Raw genomic sequence first — 15,670 nt, forward strand, 5'->3', positions numbered from 1 at the left:
TAGCTGGGCACCTGGGTCAAATGAAAACTTGGGACAGATTGGTTCCATTGTTTCATTGGCCTAGGATGTCTGAGGACACAAAGGAATTTTGTAAGTCCTGTGAAACCTGTCAAGCCAGTGGCAAGACAGGTGGCACTCCAAAGGCACCCCTTATCCCACTGCCTGTGGTTGGGGTTCCCTTTGAAAGGGTAGGGGTTGACATAGCTGGCCCCCTTGACCCTCCTACTGCTTCAGGCAATAGGTTTATCTTAGTGGTAGTGGACCATGCCACAAGATATCCTGAAGCTATTCCTTTAAGGACCACTACAGCTCCTGCAGTGGCAAAGGCCCTCCTGGGAATATTTTCCAGGGTGGGCTTCCCAAAGGAAGTAGTATCAGACAGAGGAAGCAATTTCATGTCTGCATACTTAAAGGCCATGTGGAAGGAGTGTGGTGTAACTTACAAGTTCACAACACCCTATCATCCACAAACAAATGGACTGGTGGAGAGATTTAATAAAACTCTCAAAGGCATGATTATGGGACTCCCTGAAAAACTCCGCAGGAGATGGGATATCCTTCTACCATGCCTCCTTTTTGCCTACAGGGAGGTACCCCAGAAAGGAGTGGGCTTCAGCCCCTTTGAACTTCTTTTTGGACACCCTGTTAGGGGTCCACTCACACTTGTAAAGGAGGGTTGGGAACAACCTTTAAAAGCTCCTAAGCAGGATATTGTGGATTATGTACTTGGCCTCAGATCAAGGATGGCTGAGTACATGAAAAAGGCCAGTAAAAACCTTCAGGCCAGCCAAGAGCTCCAGAAGCAATGGCATGATCAGAAGGCTGTTTTGGTTCAGTACCAACCAGGGCAGAAAGTGTGGGTCTTGGAGCCTGTGGCCCCAAGAGCACTCCAAGATAAATGGAGTGGACCCCACACAATTGTTGAAAAGAAGGGTGAAGTCACCTACTTGGTTGACTTAGGTACTGCCAGGAGTCCCCTTAGGGTGCTCCATGTCAACCGCCTGAAACCCTACTATGACAGGGCTGATCTCACCCTGCTCATGGCAACAGATGAGGGACAGGAAGAAGACAGTGATCCTCTACCTGATCTCTTCTCTTCCACAGATCAAGATGCTCTTGTGGAGGGTGTAGTTTTGGCTGATTGTCTTACTGCTGAGCAGAAAGACAATTGCATAAATCTCCTAGGACAATTTTCAGAACTCTTCTCCACTGTGCCAGGCACCACTTCTTGGTGTGAGCACACTATAGATACTGGAGACAGTTTACCTGTCAAAAGTAAGATCTATAGGCAGCCTGACCATGTCAGGGACTGCATAAAGCAAGAAGTTCAGAAAATGTTGGAACTAGGAGTGGTTGAGCACTCTGACAGTCCATGGGCTTCTCCTGTGGTACTGGTACCAAAACCCAATTCTAAAGATGGAAAGAAGGAAATGAGGTTTTGTGTAGACTATAGAGGTCTCAACTTGGTAACCAAAACTGATGCTCACCCTATACCCAGGGCAGATGAGCTTATAGATACACTGGCATCTGCCAAGTATCTAAGCACTTTTGATTTGACTGCAGGGTATTGGCAGATCAAATTGTCAGAAGATGCTAAACCTAAGACTGCATTTTCTACCATTGGAGGACATTACCAGTTTACTGTAATGCCTTTTGGTTTGAAAAATGCACCTGCCACTTTTCAGAGGTTGGTGAACACAGTCCTGCAAGGGCTGGAAGCTTTCAGTGCAGCATATTTGGATGATATAGCTGTCTTTAGCTCCAGCTGGGATGATCACCTGGTCCACCTGTGGAAAGTTTTGGAGGCTCTGCAAAAGGCAGGCCTCACTATCAAGGCTTCAAAGTGCCAGATAGGGCAGGGTAAGGTGGTTTATCTGGGACACCTTGTTGGTGGGGAACAGATTGCACCACTTCAGGGGAAAATCCAAACTATTATTGATTGGGTTCCCCCTACCACTCAGACTCAGGTGAGTGCCTTCCTAGGCCTCACTGGGTATTACAGGAGGTTCATTAAGAACTATGGCTCCATTGCAGCCCCTCTTAATGACCTCACATCCAAGAAAATGCCTAAAAAGGTATTATGGACAGCAAACTGTCAGAAAGCTTTTGAGGAGCTGAAGCAGGCCATGTGCTCTGCACCTGTCCTGAAAAGCCATTGTTACTCTAAAAAATTCTATGTCCAAACTGATGCATCTGAATTAGGAGTAGGGGCAGTCCTATCACAACTTAATTCTGAGGGCCAGGATCAACCAGTTGCTTTTATTAGTAGAAGGTTGACCCCTAGAGAAAAGCGTTGGTCTGCCATTGAGAGGGAGGCCTTTGCTGTGGTCTGGGCTCTGAAGAAGTTGAGGCCATACCTGTTTGGCACTCACTTCATTGTTCAGACAGACCACAAACCTCTACTTTGGCTAAAACAAATGAAAGGTGAAAATCCTAAATTGTTAAGGTGGTCCATATCCCTACAGGGAATGGACTATACAGTGGAACATAGACCTGGGAGTAGCCACTCCAATGCAGATGGACTCTCCAGATATTTCCACTTAGACAATGAAGACTCATCAGGTAATGGCTAGTCTTATTGTCCTTCGTTTGGGGGGGGGGGTTGTGTAGGAAAGTACCATCTTGCCTGGCATGTTACCCCCATTTTTCACTGTATATATGTTGTTTTAGTTGTATGTGTCACTGGGACCCTGGTAACCCAGGGCCCCAGTGCTCATAAGTGTGCCTGAATGTGTTACCTGTGTAGTGACTAACTGTCTCACTGAGGCTCTGCTAATCAGAACCTCCGTGGTTATGCTCTCTCATTTCTTTCCAAATTGTCACTGACAGGCTAGTGACCATTTTTACGAATTTACATTGGCTTACTGGAACACCCTTATAATTCCCTAGTATATGGTACTGAGGTACCCAGGGTATTGGGGTTCCAGGAGATCCCTATGGGCTGCAGCATTTCTTTTGCCACCCATAGGGAGCTCTGACAATTCTTACACAGGCCTGCCACTGCAGCCTGAGTGAAATAACGTCCACGTTATTTCACAGCCATTTTACACTGCACTTAAGTAACTTATAAGTCACCTATATGTCTAACCTTTACCTGGTAAAGGTTAGGTGCAAAGTTACTTAGTGTGAGGGCACCCTGGCACTAGCCAAGGTGCCCCCACATTGTTCAGAGCCAATTCACTGAACTTTGTGAGTGCGGGGACACCATTACACGCGTGCACTACATATAGGTCACTACCTATATGTAGCTTCACCATGGTAACTCCGAATATGGCCATGTAACATGTCTATGATCATGGAATTGCCCCCTCTATGCCATCCTGGCATTGTTGGTACAATTCCATGATCCCAGTGGTCTGTAGCACAGACCCTGGTACTGCCAGACTGCCCTTCCTGGGGTTTCACTGCAGCTGCTGCTGCTGCCAACCCCTCAGACAGGCAGCTGCCCTCCTGGGGTCCAGCCAGGCCTGGCCCAGGATGGCAGAACAAAGAACTTCCTCTGAGAGAGGGTGTGACACCCTCTCCCTTTGGAAAATGGTGTGAAGGCAGGGGAGGAGTAGCCTCCCCCAGCATCTGGAAATGCTTTGTTGGGCACAGATGTGCCCAATTCTGCATAAGCCAGTCTACACCGGTTCAGGGACCCCTTAGCCCCTGCTCTGGCGCGAAACTGGACAAAGGAAAGGGGAGTGACCACTCCCCTGACCTGCACCTCCCCTGGGAGGTGTCCAGAGCTCCTCCAGTGTGCTCCAGACCTCTGCCATCTTGGAAACAGAGGTGCTGCTGGCACACTGGACTGCTCTGAGTGGCCAGTGCCACCAGGTGACGTCAGAGACTCCTGCTGATAGGCTCCTTCAGGTGTTAGTAGCCTTTCCTCTCTCCTAGGTAGCCAAACCCTCTTTTCTGGCTATTTAGGGTCTCTGTCTCTGGGGAAACTTTAGATAACGAATGCATGAGCTCAGCCGAGTTCCTCTGCATCTCTCTCTTCACCTTCTGATAAGGAATCGACCGCTGACCGCGCTGGAAGCCTGCAAACCTGCAACATAGTAGCAAAGACGACTACTGCAACTCTGTAACGCTGATCCTGCCGCCTTCTCGACTGTTTTCCTGCTTGTGCATGCTGTGGGGGTAGTCTGCCTCCTCTCTGCACCAGAAGCTCCGAAGAATTCTCCCGTGGGTCGACGGAATCTTCCCCCTGCAACCGCAGGCACCAAAAAGCTGCATTACCGGTCCCTTGGGTCTCCTCTCAGCACGACGAGCGAGGTCCCTCGAATCCAGCGACGCTGTCCAAGTGACCCCCACAGTCCAGTGACTCTTCAGCCCAAGTTTGGTGGAGGTAAGTCCTTGCCTCACCTCGCTGGTCTGCACTGCTGGGAACCGCGACTTTGCAGCTGCTCCGGCCCCTGTGCACTTCCGGCGGAAATCCTTCGTGCACAGCCAAGCCTGGGTCCACGGCACTCTAACCTGCATTGCACGACTTTCTAAGTTGGTCTCCGGCGACGTGGGACTCCTTTGTGCAACTTCGGCGAGCACCGTTTCACGCATCCTTGTAGTGCCTGTTTCTGGCACTTTTCTGGGTGCTACCTGCTTCAGTGAGGGCTCTTTGTCTTGCTCGACGTCCCCTCTCTCTGCAGGTCTAATTTGCGACCTCCTGGTCCCTCCTGGGCCCCAGCAGCATCCGAAAACGCTAAACGCACGATTTGCGTGTAGCAAGGCTTTTTGGCGTCCTTCCGGCGGGAAAACACTTCTGCACGACTCTCCAAGGCGAGCGGGATCTGTCCACCAAAGGGGAAGTCTCTAGCCCTTTTCGTTCCTGCAGAAACCTCAGCTTCTTCTGTCCAGTCGAAGTTTCTTTGCACCCGCAGCTGGCATTTCCTGGGCATCTGCCCATCTCCGACTTGCTTGTGACTTTTGGACTTGGTCCCCTTGTTCCACAGGTACCCTAGATTGGAAATCCACAGTTGTTGCATTGCTGGTTTGTGTCTTTCCTGCATTATTCCTCTAACACGACTCTTTTGTCCTTAGGGGAACTTTGGTGCACTTTGCACTCACTTTTCAGGGTCTTGGGGAGGGTTATTTTTCTAACTCTCACTATTTTCTAATAGTCCCAGCGACCCTCTACAAGGTCACATAGGTTTGGGGTCCATTCGTGGTTCGCATTCCACTTTTGGAGTATATGGTTTGTGTTGCCCCTATCCCTATGTTTCCCCATTGCATCCTATTGTAACTATACATTGTTTGCACTGTTTTCTAAGACTATACTGCATATTTTTGCTATTGTGTATATATATCTTGTGTATATTTCCTATCCTCTCACTGAGGGTACACTCTAAGATACTTTGGCATATTGTCATAAAAATAAAGTACCTTTATTTTTAGTATAACTGCGTATTGTGTTTTCTTATGATATTGTGCATATGACACTAAGTGGTACTGTAGTAGCTTCACACGTCTCCTAGTTCAGCCTAAGCTGCTCTGCTAAGCTACCATTATCTATCAGCCTAAGCTGCTAGACACCCTATACACTAATAAGGGATAACTGGGCCTGGTGCAAGGTGCAAGTACCCCTTGGTACTCACTACAAGCCAGTCCAGCCTCCTACATGAACTACTTCCTCAAGAAGGAGAAATTAAAAATGGTCACCCTGGCTCAGGTTCTTTCTGCCTTAGACCCATGAGACTGGATGGTAGCGTTGGACTTGCAGGACGCTTATTTTCACATCCCCATCCTGCCTGCCCGCAGACGTTACCTACGATTCATGGTAGGTCACGAGCACTTTCAGTTTACCATGCTCCTTTTTGGCCTTACCACCGCCCCTCTGGTGTTCACAAAAATGATGGCGGTGGTTGCAGCTCATCTGTGCAGGTTAGGGGTCTCAATTTTCCTCTACCTCAATGACTGGCTGTTGAAGGTGCCTTCTCCCCAGACAGTCGTCTCTCACCTTCAGACTATGGCGAACCTCCTGCACAAGCTGGGGTTCACTATAAACGTGCCGAAGTCACACCTGACTCCCTCTCAGACGCTCACTTTCATTGGAGCTGTTCTGGATACAGTGCAATTTCTCGCTTATTCTCCAGACAAGCGAGTCCAAGACCTTCAGGCTATGATTCAGATCTTTCTTTCAGCCTCGGTCTTGGGTTTCGGTGAGTGTGAGCCTGCTGGGCCTCATGGCCTCCTGTCTCCTGCTAGTACACATGCCAGATGGCATATGCGCACTCTGCAGTGGGACCTAAAGTTCCAGTGGGCGCAGCATCAGGGAAATCGCTCAGACATGGTCCATATCTCGGAGGGGACTGCGAAAGACCTGCAGTGGTGGCTTTAGAATCCAAATTGTGTCAACAGCAGATCCCTCTCCCTTCCCTAACCAGATCTCTCTATAGTGACAGATGCGTCACTTGTGGGTTGGTGTGGCCACATGGGAGAAGCAGAGATCAGAGGCCTCTGGTTTCCGGCGGAGTCGGGCTCCACATAAAAATGCTGGAGCTCCGGGCAATCAGGCTTAGGTCAAAAACATTCCTTCCCTCTCTAAGGGAAAGTGGTGCAGGTGTTCACAGACAACACTACCGCCATGTGGTACTCCAACAGACAACTCTGGGTAGGGTCCTGGACCCTTTGTCAGGAAGCACTACGCCTCTGGACATGGCTGGAATATCAGGGCATTACGCTGATGGTTGAACATCTGGCAGGCTCTCAACGCCAGAGCAGACAAACTCAGCCGCCGACGCACAGTCGATCACGAATGGCGTCTCTATCTGGAGGTGACGCAAGGTCTCAAGTGGGGAGAGCCTTGGTTAGATCTGTTTGCCTCCGCAGAGAACACGCAATGTCAGCTGTTTTGCACGTTGGAATTTTCGAAGACTGCACTCGCTCGGAGACGCTTTTCATCTCGAGTGGAGCTCCAGCCTCCTGTACGCCTTCCCGTCTAGCCCTCTTCTACCCAGAGTTCTCAAGAAAATCAAGTACGACCGGGCCCAAGTTATCTTGGTGGCTCCGGACTGGGCTTGAAGAGTGTGGTATCCAGAGCTATTGAGCATGTCCATCCATCCTCCACTCAGACTGCCTCTTTGGGCGGATCTTCTGTCACAGCAGCAGGAGACGGTTCTCCACCGGCACCTGTCCAACCTCCACCTTCATGCGTGGAGATTGAGCTGCAACAGTTGAATGCATTTGCCCTTCCACCCAAAGTCTGCAATGTTTCTTGGCAGCCAGGCATCCATCGACTAAAACTGTATACGCCTGTCGTTGGAATAAATCTTGTGGCATGGTGTACCAACAAATCTGTTGATCACATTTGTGCCCCTCTGTCAGAGGTTCTTCTGTTCATTATTTAGCCCAGCAGGGCTCTGCTTTGGGCACCCTTAAAGGTTACCTGATCAGCCCTCACTCTTTAAATCTCCTATTGTCAGTAGGTTCTTAAAAGGGCTCACCCACTTATTATCTCCCACTCCATTTATTATGCCTCAGTGGGATCTTAATCTTGTACTTACTTATTTAATGTGTACCCCCCTTTGAGCCAATGCATAATTGTCCCTTGCGGATCCTCGCATTCAAACTGTCTTTCTTTGTCGCTATCACCTCTGCTTGCAGGGTGAGTGAGCTCCAGGTGCTTTCTTCAATGCCTCCAAACTTGTCTGTACACCCTGACAAAGTGGTGTTACGCATTAGAGCTTCATTCCTTCCTAAGGTATTTACACCATTTTATGTAGGCCAGTCCATCACTTTGCCTACCTTCTACACACTCCCACACCCTTCCCATGAGAAGGGGAGAGACTCCACTGTCTGGACCCAAAAAGAGTGTTGGTGTTCTACCTCCATTGTACTAAAGATTTCCAGGTGGACAATCAACTCTTTGGCTATGTGGGTGCTAAGAAAGGGAAGGCGGTGCAAAAGCATATCATCTCTCGATGGGTGCTTCTTTGCATCAAAATGTGCTACACTTTGGCTAAAAAGCAAACACCTGAAGGCTTGCGTGCTCATTCCAACAGAGAAATTGCGGCTTCCACTGCGTTAGCACGCGGAGTTCCTGTCCTGGATATCTGTCGGGCAGCTACATGGGCATCCCTGCACACGTTTGATAAGCATTACTGCCTGGATAGTCAGGTCCGTCGAGGCGGCTACTTTGGTCGTTCAGTCCTGCAAGACTTTCTAGTATGATCTTTGTTCGCAGCCCACCACATAGGATGGCATTGCTTGGGTATCAATTCTAAGGTAAGGAATCTGCAACTAGAAGTCTCTATCAGATGTACAGGTTAGTTGCCTTCGGTATTTGAAATATCTGGTGGGAGACACATTCTAGTTGCAGCTTCCTTACCGCCCGCCCATCCTCCCCGCTTTGCGAAATTATTTCTGGGGACAGGTGTTCCACCCTTTCAGGTCCTTAGCTCTGTCACACCAATCTCAGTGTTCTTAGCGGCTCTGCGCTCTGGCGTGGAAAGTCGTTAAAAGAAACTGACATCACTGCGGGAGGGCGGCGTCAGTGTACTACTCCAGACGTCATCAAGGCATCAGTCGATGCCTGCGGAGTCGAACAACGCCACCTACAGACGCCCAAGGGTATTGCTCGAAGAAAAATCTCCAGATACAGTCTAACGCCTGGGGGGAAATTCTAAGGTAAGGAATCTGCAACTAGAATATGTCTCTACCAGATATTTCATTACCGAAGGTAAGTAATTTGTACTTTAGGCCATTTGTGAGCTTGCATAAGGGGTCGCACCCCTTATCAGTATAAAGGTTTAAAAACATTTTTTTTTTAAAACCCTGGATTCTAGTGGCTTCTGCACCCCACCCCCTGCCAAAAGGGGCAGATCGGCCTAATTAATAAAGGCCAATCTGCCATCTGGGGGGGGGGGCAGAAATGATCTTTTAAAACAATTGCTTGAGGGGGGAACAACCCTTGCCTAAGGGGTCACTCCTGTTCTCAATATAAATAAAAGCATCCCTGGTGCCTAATGGCTTCTGCCCTCCCTGGGGGCAGATCAGCCTATTTCTGATGGATACAACTACCTGTGGATTCCTCACCTAATGAATACTCCCATTGTGCCAGCGTTCAACGGAAATTTTCTTCCTAGCTTCTGCACGTCGAAGAGGACGTCACAGTTGCCCATGCGACGCTGTCTGACGTCATACAGGCAATAAGAGGTCCTCGCCGACGTCAGTTCACTTTTTTCCGTGCCATTCGAAACGGTTATCTTAGAGGGAGCTACTGTTGCTGTTCGACAGTGAGTGTGTTTTTTGGATCTATTTTTTTCTTTGAGATTACAATGTCGCAAAGAAAGTCAGGATTCAAGCCCTGCCGTGAGTGTGGGGGCAAAATGTCGGTAACTAACTAAGACTGTTTGTGGTGTCTTAGTTCCGATCATGATGTTGACAAGTGCGATTCGTGTCAACATATGAATCCTAAGGCCCTGAAAGAGCGCGAGGCTAAGCTTTTTCTGGCGAAGTCGAAAAGGAAGGAAAAGAGATGTCATCGAAAATCCTCGTCACCGAAGTCTCATCGGCGTCATCGGGACTCCCGGCTTCATCGAGAATCACGGCGCCGGTCGAGTAAAGAGAGGTTGAGGTCGCTATCAACTCGACGTCTGAAGACTTGGGAGGTCAGTCCCACTGTCACTCCCCATCCGTCGACGCCGTTGCCTTCTCCAGCCTCACCGACTTCGCCCGGGTCATCGGGCCAACCACCTTCAGTGTTTGAGGTTCCACAGCCTCAAATATTTTCTCTGTCGTTGCAGACGTCGAGGTCGGTGTCGCCTTCGAACCAGGCACCCCAGTACCCAGCTTTCCCGGCCCCTGGAGCTGATAGTACCGCATTTTTAAATGCGATGTTTTCCATCTTCCAGCAGATGGCTTCAGGTGGTGGACCGGCTGGTCCTTCGGGCCCTTTGGCCTTCAACATGGGTGCTCCGGCTCCGCTTCGACCGGCACCCTTTATGCCCTTTCTCCCCCTGGGGAACGTGGGCTCGGCGCCGGTATCGGCTCCGGTGGCTCCTGAGACTTCGGCTCCGGTGGCTTCGATGTTTCAACCAGTGGTGCCGCCTAGACCTCCTGCAACTCCGAAGCAGTCTTCTCTCCATGCGACTCCTCGATCGGCGTCGTTCTTCAACATCAGCTGACGCCATGTCGACGCCGAGGATAGAGGAGAGGCTGCACTCGAGGAGGCTTGCTCTCCACCTCCTTGAAGAGCAGGAGTACCAGAGACAAAACATGGAGGAAGGAGAGATTGACGACTCTCGTGAGGGTCTCCATGGGCTGGACACTGCTAGTGGCCTAGATACTTCCCCCGAGTGGGACTTGTCATCTCCTGGGAAGTATACAGAAGAGGCGGCCACTTTTTATTCTGTTATCAGGAAGGCAGCTAGCTTCTTAGATCTTCCTTTGCCGGTAACTGAAGCCAAGCAGAATTTGTTGACAGAGGTGTTGCACCCGGCCTCTACATCGGCAGAACCACTTTTGCCGTTCAATGAGACTTTGCTGGACCCTGTTTTGGAAGTCTGGAAGAAGCCGGGGTCTTCTTCAGCTGTCAATAGATCTGTGGCTAGGAGGTATCGGGCTGCACCGGCTGACCCTGGTTTTCTTACCAGACATCCAACACCTGAAAACTTGGTGGTCCAGGCTTCCTGCTCGGCAAGGTCTGCTCCTGGCTCTTTTCCATCTGTGCCCTCGGATAGAGACTCCAAGAAGATGGACATGGCACCCAAAAAGGTGTTCTCTTCATGTAGCACGGCATTGAAGTCCACCAATGCTACATGTATTTTAGGAAGATACATTTATGCCCTGATGGACGAGATTGCATCAACGCATACGGAGGTCCCTCAGGGGCTGTTAAATCTAGTATTGGACGCTCAGGCAGCTGCAACTCTGGTTATCCAATCTGGGTTGGATACAACTGACTCCATTGCTAGGGCAATGGGCACTGCTGTAGTTACGAGGAGGCAGGCTTGGCTTCGTAACTCATGATTTTCCTCTGATGTGCAGTCGACCCTACTGGACCTTCCTTTTGTTGGGAACAAGCTCTTTGGTGCCAAGGCGGATTCGGCCTTAGAGAGGTTCAAGGAGAGCAGGGCCACGGCCAAGTCGCTGGGCTTGCAAGCCACTTCTTCTGCCTCCTCCAGATTTTTTAGGAGGATTTGATTGTGGCTCCTCCTCCTCCTCCTCCTCCTTTCGAGGGAAATTCCAGAAGCCTACCTCTGCTCTCTCCTATAGATCTTTTAGAGGGAGGGGTAGGGTCCGTACCAGGGGAGCCTCTCAGCAGCACTCTGCCTTTTCCTCTTCCTCTGGAGGGGTGCAGCACGGGAAGCAGCCTTAGGCTTCCACCAATTCCCACTCACTCCACTCCTGTAGGGGGGAGGGTACTGAATTTTCTCCACAAGTGGGAGGTCATAACTTCAGACTCCTGGGTTACCAGCATTGTGAGAAAAGGCTACACCCTTCCCTTTTGGGACTTTCCGCCCCCCATCCCGCCCCGCCCATCTTCTTGTTCAGAAGAACACCTCCTGTTGTTGGAACAGGAGGTTCAAGTCCTCCTTTCAAAGGGCTCGGTGGAGTTGGTTCCAGAGCAATAAAGGGGTCAAGTTTGTTATTCAAGGTACTTCCTGATTCCCAAGAAGGATGGTCGTTTGAGACCAATCCTGGACCTAAGGATCTTGAATTGGTTCCTCAAACAGGAAAAGTTCAAGATGCTGACCCTAGCTCAGGTGCTTTTGGCACTGAACAATGGAGATTGGATGGTGTCTGTCGACTTGCAGGATGCTTACTTTCATATACCGATACTCAGGTCGCACAGGAAGTATCTCCGTTTTGTGGTGGGGTCGCAGCACTATCAGTTTGCAGTCCTCCCGTTTGGTCTTACTTCAGCACCTCGAGTCTTCACGAAGGTGATGTCGGTGGTTGCGGCAGAGCTCAGAAGGAATGGGATAGCAGTATTTCCTTATCTAGACGACTGGTTGATCAAAGCCAGGTCTCCGGAGCTCGTGTTGCATCACCTGCAGTCGACAACCCAGTTGTTGTTCGACCTGGGCTTTTGGGTGAACATGCCCAAATCTCACCTAGAGCCCTCTCAGCGCCCCCTGTTCATAGGGGCAGTACTGGATACAACATTGAACCGAGCCTTTCCTCAGCCTCAGCGGATTCAGGACATTCAGGCGTTGGTTCCAATGTTTCAAAGTGGAGCAGTCATTCCAGTCCTCAAGGTCCTACGTCTGCTCGGTCTGTTTGCTTCTTGCATACTGTTGGTCATGCATGCTCGCTGGCACATGAGGGCTCTTCAGTGGTGCCTCCGAAGGCAGTGATCTCAACACAAAGGGGATCTCGAAGGCTCGGTGAGAATCTCCAGAGATGCTGCCATGGATTTGAAATGGTGGATTGCGGACGGCAATCTTTCCAGAGGAAGGCCGTTCTCGCAAGCTACGCCTGTGGCCACAGTAATAACGGATGCTTCCACTCTAGGGTGGGGAGCTCATCTGTGGGACCTGGAGATCAAGGGACTTTGGTCTCCAGTAGAACAGGTGTTTCATATCAATCTGTTGGAGTTACGGGCTGTACGTCTGGCTCTCAAGGCCTTCCTCCCGTCCCTTCTTGGTCAGTCGGTTCAGGTCCTGACGGACAACACTACTGCGATGTGGTATATAAACAAACAGGGGGGGGTAGGGTCGTACCTTCTCTGCAGAGAAGCTCTACGGCTATGGTCCTGGGCAAAGGACCATCAGATTTGCTTGGTAGCAAATCATCTGGCCGGAGTCTTGAACGTACGTGCGGACAATCTCAGTCGCCATTTCTCGGCCGATCACGAGTGGCATCTCCATCCAGATCAAGTCCGGTTAATCTTCCAGATGTGGGGGTTTCCTCGGATAGATCTGTTTGCCACCTGGGAGAACTCGCACTGCCCGTTATTCTGCAGCCTCCAGTATCCGGTACAAGGAGCTTTGGGGGATGCGTTTCAGATGACCTGGTGCGACCAGTTGCTTTACGCGTTTCCCCCCATACCCTTGATTCCTTGTGTGTTGAGTAAAATTCGCCAAGACCGGGCTCAAGTCATCTTAATTGCTCCGGATTGGCCAAGGAGGGTGTGGTACTCGGACCTTCTCCAACTCTCACTGTGCCCTCGCTCCGTCTCCCTCTCAGGGCAGACCTCCTCTCGCAGTCGCAGGGGCAGGTTTTACACCCCCACCTCCAGAGCCTGCACCTTCATGCCTGGAGATTGAACGGGGCAACCTGAGTTCTTTCTCTCTCCTGCCTGATGTAGTGGATGTTATCTTATCGGCCAGGCGACACTCCACTAAATCTATCTACGCTAATAGGTGGTCTAAATTTGTGGTTTGGTGTGGAGAGAGGCAGATTGATCCCTTACGTGCTCATTTGTCAGATGTTTTATCTTTTGCTTTGTCTTTAGCACAGAGGGGTTGTGCAGTGGCTACTGTTAAGGGTTACTTGTCTGCCTTGTCAGCCTTTCTTTGTCTTCCAGACCAGCCTTCTTTATTTAAATCACCAATAGTACTTAGATTCTTGAAGGGCCTTATGAATAAAATCCCTCCAACTCCTTTCGTTATGGCTCAATGGGATTTGACTGTGGTTCTAACTTTCCTTATGGGGGTCCCCTTTTGAGCCTATGCATTCTTGCCCCATAAGATTATTGGTTCTTAAAACAGTTTTCCTGGTTGCAATTACCTCTGCAAGGAGAGTGAGTGAGTTGCAGGCTCTATCGGTAAAACCCCCTTATACATCTTTTTATGGGGATAAGGTGGTGTTGAGGACAAAGGCTGCTTTCCTTCCGAAGGTTGTTTCACCCTTTCATTTGGCCCAGACAATTACTCTATCCACGTTTTATCCTCCGCCTCATCCGTCAAAGGAAGAAGAGAGACTACACCGCTTGGACCCAAAGAGGGCGCTAAGCTTTTATATAGACAGGACAAAGGATTTCAGGCTGGAGGATCAGCTTTTCATCGGATACGTGGGAAAGAGGAGAGGAAAGGCAGTCCACAAGAGAACACTCTCCAGGTGGGTTGCTCTTTGCATTAAAATGTGTTGCTCTTTAGCAAAGAAGGATCCTCCTGATGGTATAAGAGCTCATTCCACCAGAGCTAAGTCGGCCTCTTCGACCTTGGCTAGGGGTGTTCCTGTGGTCGACATCTGCAAGGCCGCAACTTGGTCATCCCTTCATACTTTTGCGAAGCATTACTGCTTGGACTCTGAGGTCAGAAGGGATGGCCATTTTGCACGGTCAGTGCTGCAGGATTTCTTGGTTTGACCATTCAGGCACCCACCACCGAGTGCGGTACTGCTTTGGGACTCTATTCATTAGTTGAGGAATCCACAGGTAGTTGTATCCATCAGAAGAATGAGTTACTTACCTTCGGTAGCGACTTTTCTGGTGGATAAATTAGCTACCTGTGGATTCCTCGCGGTCCCACCCGCCTCCCCGTTGCCTGTTTGGTCTAACCAAGTAATTCTTGAGTGTGCTCCTCTTGGTTTTGAGGATTTGTATATATTATGTATATATGTTTATATCTATATATATAGTTAATATATTTATTTACTTGTTTAAAAAAAAAAAAAAATGGTAGGTTGAATTCTCAGAATGATGTTTGTTTGGAATATCATTAAATATTACTATTCTTTCATCTCAATGGCCTATTATTCTCAGGCACGTAAAAAATGTTGGTACTGACGTCGGCACGTCGGCGAGGACCTCTTATTGCCTGTATGACATCAGACGGCATCGCGTGGGCAACTGCTCGTCGACGTGCAGAAGCTAGGAAGAAGATTTCCGTTGAATGCTGGCGCAATGGGAGTATTCATTAGGTGAGGAATCCACAGGAAGCTAATGTATCCACCAGAAAAGTCGCTACCGAAGGTAAGTAACTCGTTCTTTAATAGCATTATGTCCATGGCAGTGAAGGGGTTAAGGACATGAAGACAACACCCGCTTTAGCAAGAGGTTTCTGTTGACCCGGTGACAAAGTTGATGCAGGATACATTTGGGACTTTCCTATGGTAGTAGTATGACTATTTTGCCATTATCATGCTTTTGAATACTGTATTTGAGATTTAAGGTGACATTGCGATTTGCGTGCCCTCCACTTGAACATCATATTGGTTCTGCATGGAATAGTTACAAGGCGTATTTTCTCTTCTAGGGAATGACGGCTCCAAACGGGAATGAACAAGAAGGAACTGACCATTTTTATCTCACGAAGAAAGAGGGGACATAAACATGGACTATGTTATGAATTTAGAGTTTGATAGGTTATGTGGAATACCCCTTCCCTAAGATTTCTGTGAAATAAAGGTTTTTTTTTCTAATTGTAAAGGCTGCTGATTAATAAAATGGACAAAGGAAATGCATAATCCATGGCTCCGGTCTTGAGATTGAATCATAGTTCATAATTTCAATAATTATCAAAAGTAAATGTGCTTTGCTAATGTGTCCCTCATTAGTGCTGACCTACCATTAGTATTTTTTAGTGAAAGCTAACTACCCAACTGCATCTCCAATAACTTTTTTTTAACCAGTTTTAAATTGCATTTTCAATATCACAATCTTGAATAAATTACATCTATGAAAGTTACATTATCATTAGTAAAATCCGCAATCCAGCTACATCGTCATTAATAAAATAGTTTCACATCAGTATCAGCAGGAGTCCTTGGTTCAGTCCTTAAACAGCAACATTGGAAAAAA

At 49.0% G+C, this 15,670-nt stretch overlaps 1 long non-coding RNA gene across 3 annotated transcripts in view; it reads left to right on the plus strand.

Moving 5' to 3' along the window:
* The window catches only part of LOC138286385 (uncharacterized), an 82,316-nt gene extending 66,980 nt beyond the window's left edge, over positions 1-15,336 (plus strand). For all 3 annotated transcript variants that reach the window (XR_011201983.1, XR_011201982.1, XR_011201981.1), the window contains one exon: positions 15,126-15,336. This is a non-coding gene — a long non-coding RNA (uncharacterized lncRNA). The remainder of the gene's footprint in view (positions 1-15,125) is intronic.
* The last annotated feature ends 334 nt before the right edge of the window (positions 15,337-15,670 follow it).

The sequence above is a fragment of the Pleurodeles waltl genome, chromosome 3_2 (assembly GCF_031143425.1).
Source record: "Pleurodeles waltl isolate 20211129_DDA chromosome 3_2, aPleWal1.hap1.20221129, whole genome shotgun sequence".
Classification (NCBI taxonomy): domain Eukaryota; kingdom Metazoa; phylum Chordata; class Amphibia; order Caudata; family Salamandridae; genus Pleurodeles; species Pleurodeles waltl.